The sequence below is a fragment of the Ambystoma mexicanum genome, chromosome 10, assembly GCF_040938575.1.
Source record: "Ambystoma mexicanum isolate Mex_15411 chromosome 10, UKY_AmexF1_1, whole genome shotgun sequence".
Classification (NCBI taxonomy): Eukaryota; Metazoa; Chordata; class Amphibia; order Caudata; family Ambystomatidae; genus Ambystoma; species Ambystoma mexicanum.
In genome coordinates this window covers 1,144,147,732-1,144,160,653 of record NC_090932.1, presented here as the reverse complement: position 1 = coordinate 1,144,160,653, position 12,922 = coordinate 1,144,147,732, and the positions used below count along the sequence as shown (strand labels likewise).

General features: G+C 45.7%; 1 long non-coding RNA gene across 1 annotated transcript in view; it reads right to left on the bottom strand.

Moving 5' to 3' along the window:
- The window catches only part of LOC138492100 (uncharacterized), a 188,554-nt gene extending 180,040 nt beyond the window's left edge, over positions 1–8,514 (bottom strand). Inside the window, exon 1 of the long non-coding RNA XR_011276143.1 lies at positions 8,483–8,514. This is a non-coding gene — a long non-coding RNA (uncharacterized lncRNA). The remainder of the gene's footprint in view (positions 1–8,482) is intronic.
- Between the last annotated feature and the right edge of the window lie 4,408 nt (positions 8,515–12,922).

The following is a 12,922-nucleotide window of genomic DNA, read 5'->3' as shown; positions in this document are numbered from 1 at the left end:
TCCGGCCATGGTTGCCAAAAAGGTTCTCCTTTTAGGATGTTCTCTGTACAGGTCCACCATAGAAGATCTTGTCGGAACTTGTTCGGAATCTGAAGAACATCTGTCATTTGACCCAAGAACTGGGACCGCTGAGTCTGTAGAGCCCATTGAAGGGATCTCATCCTCAAGCGTGCCTCTGGCACCAGGAAGATGCAGGATGCCATGAGGCCGAGCAACCTTAAAAAGTCGTAAACCTGGAGATTTTGGGCATTTTGGAATTTGGAAACCATCTGAAGAATGTCTTGAGACCTCGACTTGGGAGGCGAGCTCTTTCCCAAGGATGTGTCTAATACAGCTCCTATGTACTGAAGCTGTTGGGAAGGTGTCATTTGCGACTTCTTGAAATTGAGGGAGAAGCCCAGTCTGTGGAGGAAGTGGCAGGTGACTTTCAGATGATCCAGTGCTTGCTCGGCAGAATGTGCCCTGATCAACCAATCATCCAGGTAGGGGTAGACATGAATCCCCCCTCTCCTGATGTGCGCTGCCACCACTACCATTAACTTGGTGAAGACCCTCGGGCGGAGGTCAATCCGAATGGCAGGACTCGAAACTGATAGTGTGAGTCGCCAACTACGAACCTCAGGTATTTTCTGTGCTTGAGCTGAATCGGCACATGAAAATAAGCATTCTGGAGGTCGAATGACACCAACCAGTCCTGAAGTTGAAGGGCTTGAAGGATCTGAGAAAGGGTAACCATCTTGAACTTGTCCTTCCTGAGGAACTTGTTCAAGTTTCTTAAGACCAAGATGGGTCTCAGTCCTACGTCCTTTTTGGGGATCAAAAAGTACGGGGAATACCATCCCTTGTACCTCTCCGCTGCAGGTACTGGTTCTATAGCACCTTTCTCCAGCAGGGTTCGAACTTCCTGCTGTAGGAGCGGGTTCGAAGACTTCAACGGGTGTCTCCCTGGTGGATTGCTTTGAGGTTGCATTAGAAAAGGAAGGCAGTAGCCTTGGGCTATTATTTCTAGAGCCCAAACATCTGAAGTAATGGCTCGCCATTCTTGCAGATGCTGTGAGAGCCTGCCTCCTACAGGTGTTTTGTGATGCAAGTCCTCAAAGTGGTTTTGTGGCAGATGTTGCAGCCGCTGATAGCAGAGAGGCTGCAGCTGGAGCTGGCTTTGCACGTTTTTTCTCATCCACCGTGAGTGGCCTTTTTCTGGCCCCTCTGACTGGCCATTACTCTCACCTTTCCATATGAGGTGTAGTAACGATAGGATCGTCCCCTCCACGATTGTCCTTGCGCACGAAAAGGCTGAGGTTGCCTAATAGCAGCTCCTAAAGATTTGGCAGCTGCTTTTGAGGTCTGCAACCTCTCAAGGCTCTCGTCAGCCTTGTTGCCAAAAAGGTGAGACCCGTCAAAACGCATGTTCAGAAGGCAGTGTCATGATGCCTACCCCCGGAGCACCAGGCCAGGCCCAGCACCCCCGGGAGCAGGCATCATGCCCCCGGGTAAAAGCCCAGCGGCCCCTTATATGGGCTCTTTGGACTCAGTCCTGGTGCCAGGCTCATAAAGGAAGGTGTTTTGTGCACCTACCTGATGCAGACCATGCTGCAAGATTCAGGCCTCCCTGAGACCTGAAAGGGACTATTTTTTCATTGGGACTATTTTGACACTCGGGCGTGGCCAGGGAAGGATACTAACTTGGAACTACTTTGGGGGCTATTTAAGCCACGCCCAGACAGTTTCTCACGCTTCGCGTTGTTCTGCATCCAAGCAGCTGAACGCTCACTGTGTCTGCTCCTGCATCTGGTCTCCAGCCACGCCCGCCTCGATCCTGAAAAAACCTTTCATTTAAAAGCACCGCGTTGCTCGCTGCAGTGCTGCGCTTCACTCACCTGTCCTCGGGAGTTCTTCTGGCTCCACCGCGACTGTCTGCACTGATCGCCACATCTCTGCGCCTAGGAGAGAGAAGAAGAGACAAAAGGTGAGCAGAAGGAACACATGAGGAAAGCCTAATTTTCCGTCATAACACTTACCGGTCTTCTGTTGGTGGATCATTCCTCATTTCGGGTCGGCACCGCTTCGTTGGCAGGTACCGCACCCCGGCCCCTATGGGGAAAGGACAAAAGACATTACTGGAGGAATATAAAGACATTAAGAGGGATCGCCCCCATCGCTAACTCACCTGAGTTTACCATCGGCAAGTCAATCCCTCAACGCATCGCCTTCATTCTGCACCTGAAATGAAGGACTGATCACAGGTTAGGAAGGCAACAGAAAGGGAGGCTCAACACTTGAACTTTTGTAATCTTCATACTTACGGCGTTCCGCTCGGAAAAGTGAAGTGGATTTTGCCAGCGCCATTCTGAAAACCAGTGAAGTAACTGGACAAACACGCGCCCCTGCACCAGAAGCAGGATGGAGAGTTCATCCTTTGAAACCATAAGGTGAGCTTCAACCGGGGATTTCGGAGGAAGTTAGAGAAGAACGAAAGGGAAAAAGGGGGGAGCAAGCACACTATTCTGCAGTCTGTTAATCCCCTTTCTCATCTGCAGAAGGATATTTCTACGGGCCAGACAAGCAAGATTTGAGGGTCCTGTTCAGTCGGTGTTCCGAGTTCAGCACATCACGGCCACAGCAACCCAGACTAGACCAGCGCCTCCGTGGGAGTCAGGTGAGCGTTACAGGCGGTACTGTACGTCCGGTGCAAATCCCGACTTCCGTAACCACGCAAATCTGTGCATTACCGTGCTAGTGCCCATGGACCTGCTTACACTATCCGCAGTGTCCAATCCAGATTGAAGGGATTCCTGCATGGCTTCTTTCCATCTCTAACGATGGCTAGGAACCCTTCCCTTTCTTCCCCTTCTGGTATGTGCTCCGCCGCCATTGCAATGCACTCCCACAGAGTGTACGAAAATGTTGCCAAGGCACATGTGGAGTTGGCAGATTTTAAAGCCATACAGCTGAAAATACCTTCCGTGCCCAGCCATCCACACGCTTATCGTCCCTATCTGGAGGGATAGAAGGGTACGCAAGTTTGTTAGAAGCTGTGGCTGCCTGTATGACCAGACTCTCGGGAGTTGGATGTTTTGACAGATAGCCGGGGTCGCTACTGGCCGGGCGGTATTTTGAGGTGAGGGATTTATTTACCAGAGGAATAGAATCCGGAGTTTCCCAATTCTTGGCCACCCTGTTTTGCAAGGCTACATGAAAGGGTGGTACTGGGTCTTCGGTGGGACCATGGTCCAATATATCTGTTAAATCATCTTGGATGAATTGGGTTGGTGGTCTAGCCCATCCTATGTAATCTACTACCTTCGTCATTAATTGACGGTATGATAGACTTGCATGCTCTCCTGGTTCTGGTCTGCCAAAGTCCTTCTCAGGAGATGTGTCAATGCCACTTGCATTGTGTAAAGATTCCACCAAATCCCTCATTATGCATTCCTCTGAGATCAAGCATTCTGGGACATTTGGGGTGCCATATTCTAGCCCAAAAGGTACATTTTCCTCATCAGACCTCTCTTGCTCCTCAAAAATTGAGGTCAGGGATTTGAAAAACTCCTTCCTGGGGAGAGGCTTGAAAACCTTCTCTGGGAGAGGAGGAGGAAGAGGTGTAGTACAGGGCTCTGAGGATATTACAGGCTTTGTAACCTTATCCTTGTCTTTTTCTGGCTTTCCTGGCTTGACTGGAGCCTTTGGCGCCGAGGGTTTAGGCGTCGACGTCGATAAGTGCGTCGACGACATAGTAGTCGTCGACAGGGTCTGCTTCAAGGGCATCGAGGCGGTCTTCGAAGATTTTCCCTTCGAGGTGTGATGGGTCTCAGACGGCGTCAGTGACCTCGAAGGGTCGACTAGACTCAAGCATTTTTTCGCTCGGTGTCCTGGAAGGTTCCCCATCCTCCTTTTTCGATCACCCGGGCTCAAGGGCGCGCGAGTGTCAGAGCGATGACGCTCCCGGACGGCTTCCGAAGAAGGCGCAGGCCGAGGCTTTGCTTTCTCAAACACCTCCATCTTTTTGACCCTAAATGCTTCCCACTCTTCGGAAGACGAATGTTTCGTGGGGCATTTCATCCTTTTCGGAGACTCGTCTGATGACGAGGTGGAGGGAGACCTATGGGGTTGTTTCTTCGATTTTTTTGACAAAGACAACGAGCGATGGGAATTGCTACGGGACCTAGATCGATGCCTTTCACGTCGAGGAGATTTTTCTTCACGGGATCTCGACTCGACGCTAGAGGCTTTACGATCGGTTTTTCAACCTACCTGTAGCTTTCCTCTCCTTTCTCGCAAGGCCTTCCCCATCATCGCCTGACACTTTGTACAGGCCTCCATGTCGTGGGCTTCTCCGAGGCACCACAAACACTCTCGGTGCGGGTCCGTGATCAACATTTTTGAGTCACACGACTTGCACTTTTTGAATCCCGATCTCAGGGTCGTGGTCGGCGTCGATGACGACGACATATTTCGTTTGTATTATATATTCTTTCACAGAACTCGAGGCGCGCCGAATGTCAGAAGCAAAGTATGCTGTGGAAAAACTGAGGCCAACGGGCGCCACGTGTGCTACTTATACACCCGATGACGTCACCCTCAACGGAGGCCTTCGAGGGACCATCGACTCAACGACATCGACGCACGGTGCCCTCTGCCGAAAAAACTTCCGAAGAGCAGCAAAGCTGGATGGAATACATCTAAGATGAGGAATACGTTGGAGGACACAATCCACTCGAAATAAATTATACCAAATACTATAACAACATGAAATTGAACACAGACCACAGTTCTTTTCCACCTATCCCAGCTAGACAGAACCCGAAGGTCACTACCCCTTCAAGATTAATAATGTAGCGCACAACACTAGACATGAAGAACCTGAGGGTCACTGACTCCCTAGTGTAGTACTTCACTAATACAGCAAATATGCATGACACTTCACCCAGCGTCAATAATCGTGTAAAACCGCTAACAACATTGACAACGACTAATGGCTGACGGACAACGCCCATATCAACACAGGGTAACTATTATAACATCAAAATGTGACTGAAAGTGCCACAATAATATGCAACACATATCATTTGAGCAATTAAACAACCAAACCCCAGCTACTTATGTTGAACTCGCACTATGCCACTTTACATGGCAGTGTTTAACATGGCACCTGACCTACCAATCACAACACATTTGTGGCTACTTCCCTCTGCCACAATAATTACTGAACACAGCACGTCACTTCATAAAAACAGCGCACCCACAAAACTCCCCTATGGCAATTAATTTTGTGTAACTCTGCAGCAACCACATACCACACAGGCAAGACACCCCCATGGCACCTAATCTTGTGTTAATCTTTAGCAACAACATACCACACATACAAGATGCCCCCATGGCACTTAATCTTGTGCGAACCTGCCCACACAAGACGCTGTATGGTTATTTAGCCTCATGTCACTTTACAATAGACTATGCACGAAGCCTATAAACAGCTTCTTGAATCCTACTAGAGCCTACTCACATCAATATAACATTGCGATAAATGGGCCATAACTGACACCAGACAATACAATAGGGTAATGAGGTACCCACAACAAAGTCTGACTCCCTTGTGACTAATCAACTACAACGAGCCAACAAACAACTATAATGACCAATACATAGCATATCGATCCGATACCTTTCTTTCCTTTTTTTTAACATATTACAGAAAAACAGATGATACATTGCCACGTTATTCGTGCACGCTGAAGCAATGTACCCTGCACATCTGAACTAGATTTCTGTAATACCACCCAAGTTAATCTCTCTAAAATATTTCGTGAAATCTGGATCCAGCTCCTTTAGGACCCTCAAATATTAATTTCCATCAATAGGAAGGACTTGGCCACGCATAAAACAGAACCCTAATACTACTGCCAAGTTCTTTTCTTTAACCGAGCAGCAGAAACCCATAACACAGGAATCGCACAGTCCATCCGTGCTATTTTGATGTTCCGAACAGTACATTGGTGAAGTCGCACCACCACTGGAACAGTCTTCATCGACAGTGCAAACCATTCTCTCTGCACTTGCAGCTCTGCCGACATCCGCTGTTCTGCTGCGTTTGCGGACAGGTTATCCGTCCTCATCTCCATTCCCTCCACCAAGTCTCTTCATCAGCGTACTGCTTCTGTTCACCACGGTCACGCGTTCTCTTTGCCTGCCGTTGACGGAGATGAACGACACACCCACAACTCCCTCAGTCATTTGCACACAAGATGTAACATAAGACCATTCTCTAAACACTGCAGCAGCACATTCCCTTTTCCGCTTCCTAGCTACACTGTGTGGATGGCCCTGTGATCCTCTTAACCCAAAGTAGGCCCACCTCTAAAAAGCAAGTGCACGTTTGTCCGTACAGCAGGTTTATAGTACAAACGGCCGGGAGGAGCAAGATGACGCCACAGAGTCAAACTAACCAGAGTGTCCTCGAAGCACACAAGTTTACACATTTTATAAATTTGCAACAGTTAAAACACTCAAACATATTTTATTACAAATCTTCCCCCACACATGATTGGTCTAACCTATACAGAGAGATGTAATCTCCTTTAATTCCAATTCTTTCATTGGACAGATTTATTTAACTACCATCCCCTTTCAACAAATATTTGCATCAGCTCATATTTACAGCACACCCCTTTAAGGGATCTTTCCATGGTAGGTCATGGCGTTGTCCCATAGTTACACATTCACCCAACAAACATAATCCATTGCAAGTTCCAACTGGCCGGAGACCGCTAACCTCGAACGTGAGGCAAATCGCCTTTCCAAGGACACTTCAACGATATGGTAAGGGGAAGGAATAAAGAAGTTCCTTTTGAACTGGCGATAAATATCTTATCAGCCCTGATTTGCTGGCATCCTATTTCACATTAATCTATACGACTACCAATTCAGCACGCCTGGCCTCTGGGCATATCCTGAGAACCTACTTGAAACCTATAAACCATCTGTTTATTCTGCTGTTAAGCATCTCTTGCACCGGGTTTATTACTCAGTCCCAAACTAACTCTAACAGATGGCTGGACTTCCCTGGACAATGAATAACAGGCTCCCATGTACTTAAAAAGATTGCATCTGCTCCACAATAGTACCAAGTCGTAAAAACCTGAGCCTAGTTATAGCTGACCATCTGATATTATTGCAGCTGCCCGCTGCCCTTCCTCAACCTTCAACCTTGTTAAACCAGTTTTCCCAGTCACACAAAATTAATCTCACCAACCCCCGGCTTCTGGGCCTGCACAATTCCTAAATATGAACGGACCTGCGGCATACAGATTTACCATGTACCCCAACTGCCCCAAACACATGTCCCTAAAGACCCCCGTGTATGTATGTCTGTGCCTGTAATTTCAAGACTACTGCGTCCTCTCACATTGGTTTCTCCATTGCAAATCTCCTTTGTCGCATGTGCATATGAAGCTCCTCACTGCCCAACTTTCAGGAGCTACGAGGCACACCAGACACCTTCGTTATGTTTATATTGCATCGGCAGATTTGACATTATCTTGCTGTGCGCATGCAAATCTAAAATGTATCTACTTAAACACAAAGTTACACTAAAATTGTTCCCCCAGTCTCCAATATGGCGCGCGCCACATGAATCCCTTTTTCTCATTGGGTCCTTTATCGACCACTACCCCAACAACACAAACAACGACACGTCGCATATGCTGGCCACTTGACTGCACCACTCCTCGTACTGCTCTTGACTTCCCTGTCTAAATAAGCAGGAGACATTCTCCCAGTCACAGCCACGTTCACCTCTGGGACCCTGTTCAAAGCCTCGGAATGCCAGTACTTTAAGCCTCCTCAAGCCAAGGAAAGTATCTCGAGTTACTTCCTCTGTGCCTCGGGTGGTGAGGACTTTAGGAGGCAGGAATCTGGACTTTCCTGCACCCCTGATCCCTGCAGAAGGTGCAGTGGTTCTTCGGACCTTGTCGCCAAATGTTGAGTCTGAGCTACGTCCAGAGGGTGACACGACACTCTGCTATGATGGATGTATGACAGGACTCAGATTAGTCCACAAGGTGACTTCTTTATTGCTTCCACCATGTGTACCGTGCAGGGTACAGCCCGAGGTCACCTCCTGGTCCTACCCAGATAGCTGGCACCCACCACTCACGCTGGTACCCTTCTTCCAACTGCCAACTGTCATGCCCAACTGTCACTATTCGAACCCTGAGCACTACATGCACTCGCCATGTCGTAGGTGACGTAACATTGGCCCAACACAAACAGCCACTCACTACCACATAAGCTCCTATTCATTGCCTAAGCCCAGAACAGGTGTTTCCTCCCTGGGACTTATAAAAGAAATCCTAAGGTTGTAGTGCCACCTTAAATAGGATGGGGCAGGGTTGGATTTTTATGACAGGAATTCCCTTTTGAATATCTTGGAATCGGATTTCATTAAATACAAAAAACTGGACACATGTTCAAAGTGAATGCCTACCTGAACGGGATCTTGTTTTTGGACAGCATCTGAAAGACAAAAGAAATGAGAACAAAGTCTGTGAAATTATGAAAAAACTGGGTTGTGCTTTAATAATGAGACCTTATATTACAAGAAGGGATACTGCAATATTTCAGAGTAGAAATTGTGATTGCTTTTATAAACCTAAAATCTGCTTTTAGGCCAGGCTTCCACATCCGAATTGCCTTAATATAGAGTGACCTCATTGATAGCTCATTGCCCCATTATTAAGAGTTGTATGAAAACTCAACAATTACATTTAATGATGTTCACATTTAGGACTAATTGACAGTGCAATGCCAAGAGCGCACCAGATGACTTGTGGTAGCAGGCCTATGTGCTGCCATACGAGAGCAGCATAATAATTTGCTCCAAAAGCCCTTTTGGAGAAAATTTGGAACTGCTATATAGCTCAGTGTCATACATTGAACCATCTGTAGGCGATTTGAGATTGCATTAATATTCAACATCTATATTGCAAAGTACCCTTAAATAGCTCTGCAAAGAAAGCCTTCAAATGGAATGGATATGTTTGGGAGAATCTGGAAGTTGTGGTGGGGTGATGAGTGGCCATGGGACAGAGTATGAATGCTCCGATTAACTACTGCCAATATCCATCACAGTAAGGCCTACTCTACCTCGTCACAATCTGTGAGGGTGAGTCATAGCTGGGAAACAGACAACTAAGCTAGCCCTTTATTTTTAAAATACAATCCAAATCAAAATATCGTTGATTTCTCTTCTAAAACATATACAACAATTACACAATACTCAGTTCAATTTCCCCGACATCCCAGTCGGCCCATCATAAAATGCTATAAAACATCTCTAGAAACTAGCTCCACTGAAGAAACCAAAAACAAGTAAAATTACGAAGTACAGTTTTTCATTAAAACATTCCTATAGATAAAAGCTTCTCATACATACTCGCAAAGAGTAAAAATGTAATCCTCATCGCTACTATTCATTATAAAAAATAGGGCCTCTTGATCAGTTTTAATTTTGATCTTTAAAAAGTGGGGCCCAAGCCACTTTTTCCGTTGTACGTAGTAATTCCCACAGATTAACAGAAAATGACCCAGACCTTCATCTGCTCCCATTCTACAATTACATTGTGTAGACACCTCCCCGCTTTTCCAGGTTTTACGAGCATTCAATGGGAGAACATTGAATCTGATCATCATCAGGCATTACCTAGACTTGTGGGACTTATTCTTACAGATTTTTCCTCCCACTTCAAAATGCAGCTGAGTAGCCTTATACAATGCAAAGGAAGGCAAAGAGCTTACCTTAGCCTTGTCTAATTCTTTATCAAAATGCGCCTCCACTGCCTTCCTCCTTGCAGTTCCAAAATTCAAAAGATCTAAGGCTGGAGGACGCAGTTTCCCAGTAATTGCAGCCAAAGAATGGAACTCCCTTCCGCTATCCATCAAACCCTTCACATAAATCCTTCCGTAAAAAACTCAAAATCTGGCTCCTTACGTTCAAACGATAGAACCGCTGACGATAGTAGATACTGTGGCATATTGTAAATATCTGTAACCCCTGTAAATATTGTACACTGTACATTTTTATTTTTTCAAATACTGTCGTAGTTCTATGCAAGTGTATAAATGTCTGTATTGCCTGTCTACCGGCCAGATACCCACGGGTTTGGCGTGCCTACACCCTCAGGGCTCTTTTAAACATCTGATCATACAATGTCAGCATGTCAAACTGTTTTGGAACTCTGTTTGGAATACTATCAAATGTATTTCTAACCTTCAACAAGATTTTGGTATTGAATTTCTTATCTTTTGTAGCTCTCTTATACATGACGCTATTAAAAAGAATACCTGTTATCTGTTTCATCTTTTTATGATGATTGCAACCTAAGCTGTCACTGCCAACTGGAAACATTTAGACCATATTCATTACAAATTATGGTGGAACTCTATTTGTAATATCCACAGGATGGAAAGTTGCAATACTTCCTCTCCAGGTCTACTACATAAACATCAAGTGAAATGACAGTCCTTTCTCTGTTTCCTATCGAATAGGAATTCCCATTAATATTCTGTGAGCATAACTATTTCATGTATGACTGAATCAAGGTGTGCCGGGTGACTGAAGCGCTTGGGTAAAAAGAAAAGGGGGGGAAATGGAAAAAGCACAAGAAACCACAAAATGGGAGTGGATGTAATAGCTGCTGCACCCTAGAGGGACTAGCAGGTACCTCGAACCTACTACCAAATTGCATTAGAAAAAAAGGGGGGGGTGACTGCTTTTGTCATAATTTGAGTTGGAAACAATATTACAAACATATATAAAGATTGGAATACATTTGCAATAGGTAGTATTCAGACAGAATGTCAAGATCACAAAAACATTCTTTATAATAGATTGTAAACAGGTCTGCCGACACGTGTTTCGACCCACACCAGGTCCTTTCCAAGACAAAATTGTATATTAGATGATCAAGAAACCATATAACATAACATTTCAAAGAAACAAGAAAAAGGGAAGAAAAACCAAATCATATATGCCCCATTGGTTAGGTTAAGTACAAGCACAGTCCACCAAAAAATGGGAAAGAATAAACATGGGAGGGTATGGGAGGGGCGATAAGGAATACGTGGGAGGAACATCCAATCAAAAGAACGTTACCATGGGTAAGTAACTTGTTCTTCGAATGGATTGTGTCCTCCCATGTATTCCTTATCTTTGGTAGACTCCCAAAGCAGTAATGGATGAGGGATTAAAAATGTAATTCTTTAGGTATGCACAGAATGCAATACTGCCTTCCCGAATTTAATGTCTTGGCTAGTGGAGGAATCCAAGCTATCAAATCTTGTAAAGGTGTGTGCAGACGAGCATGAGGCAGCTGCACAAATGCCTTTTACTGGAACTCCCCTTTGAAGAGCCAACAAATCTGCGATACCCCTGTTTGAATGAGCCCTCAGATGCTCTGGAGGGTCTTTACCTGCCAATTTGTAACATTCTACAATAGTTAGAATGATTCATCTAGAAATGGTTTGCTTGGTGATGGCTAGGCCCAGTTTATGACCTGTGTATCCCACAAACAATTGGTCAGTTTGTCTTAGTTTTGCTAGTCTGCTAATATAGAAACTCAAAGAATGCTTTGGGTCAAGTCTGTGCAGCCTTTCTTCCTCTTTCCCCGGATGAGGAGGAGGGTAATAGGAAGGCAATGTTATTTTTTGCATGATATGAAATTCTGAAACAACCTTGGGGAGGAAATTAGGCTTCACTTGCAGAACGACTTTATCCTTATGAAAGACAGTGTGAGGAGGTTTGCAGGATAAAGCCTGTAACTCACTCACCCTCCGGGCTGAGGTTATTGCCACCAAAAACACAGTTAGAGGGTAAGAAATCTCAACAGGCACGAATGAAGGGGTACAAAATGAGTATCCATTAGAAATTCTAAGACTAAATTTAGGTCCCACAGGGGAACTTGAAAAGGAGTTAGGCGGTAAATATTGGTCAACCCCTTCAAAAATGGAATTACCAAGGGCATTTTAAAATATGAGTGTTCCTCAGCTTTGCGCTTGAAGATGGACAGCGCTGCTAGGTAACCCTTAATTGTGCCGAACTAGAGCCCTAGATTTGCTAAAGTGTAAAAGGAAAGATAACACAATTGGTGTATTACATGAAAAAGGGTTAACATTCCTGTCCCTACACACCTCCATTACATCGTCCGGGAGGTTCCAATCTTTGTTCCTCAGCCTTTCAGAAGCCATGCGTGAAGGCTGAGAGTCCTGATATCCGGATGGTGAACCTGATCCTCCTCTCATGAGAGTATATCCTCGCTCTGTGGAAGACGAATCGGAGGACAGATGGACATGTCTAGAAGGTCCGGATACCACGTTCTGCTGGCCCAATCCCGGGCAATTAGGATCATGGTTTTCCTGAACCTCCTCAGCCTCCTTATTACATGAGGAATGACGGGGACTGGAGGAAACGCGTAGAGGAGTGGAAATTCCCAGTCCACCACAAATGCGTCCCCTAAAGCTCCTCTCGGGGGAAATTCCCTGGAGCAGTACAGCTTGCACTTCCTGTTGGCATTTGTTGCAAACAGATCCCATTGAGGGGTTCCCCAAAGGGCAAAGATCTCTTGAAGGACTTCCTGAGCTCGTTCCCATTCGTGGGAGACTGTACTCTGTCTGCTCAGAGCATCCGCCGTCATGTTCTTCTCTCCAGCTAGGTGCACTGCCGATAGAGAGACTCCTTCTTGTATTGCCCAAAACCAGAGCTGCATTGCCTCTCTGCACAGTGGTAGTGACCATACACCTCCTCTCTTGTTGAGGTAGTACATGGCCACTATGTTGTACATCATTATCAGGACATTACATTATTTTCCCGTACAGATGGCAGGAAAGCCTTCAGCGCTAGTCTGACTTCTCTCAGCTCTAAATGTTTGAT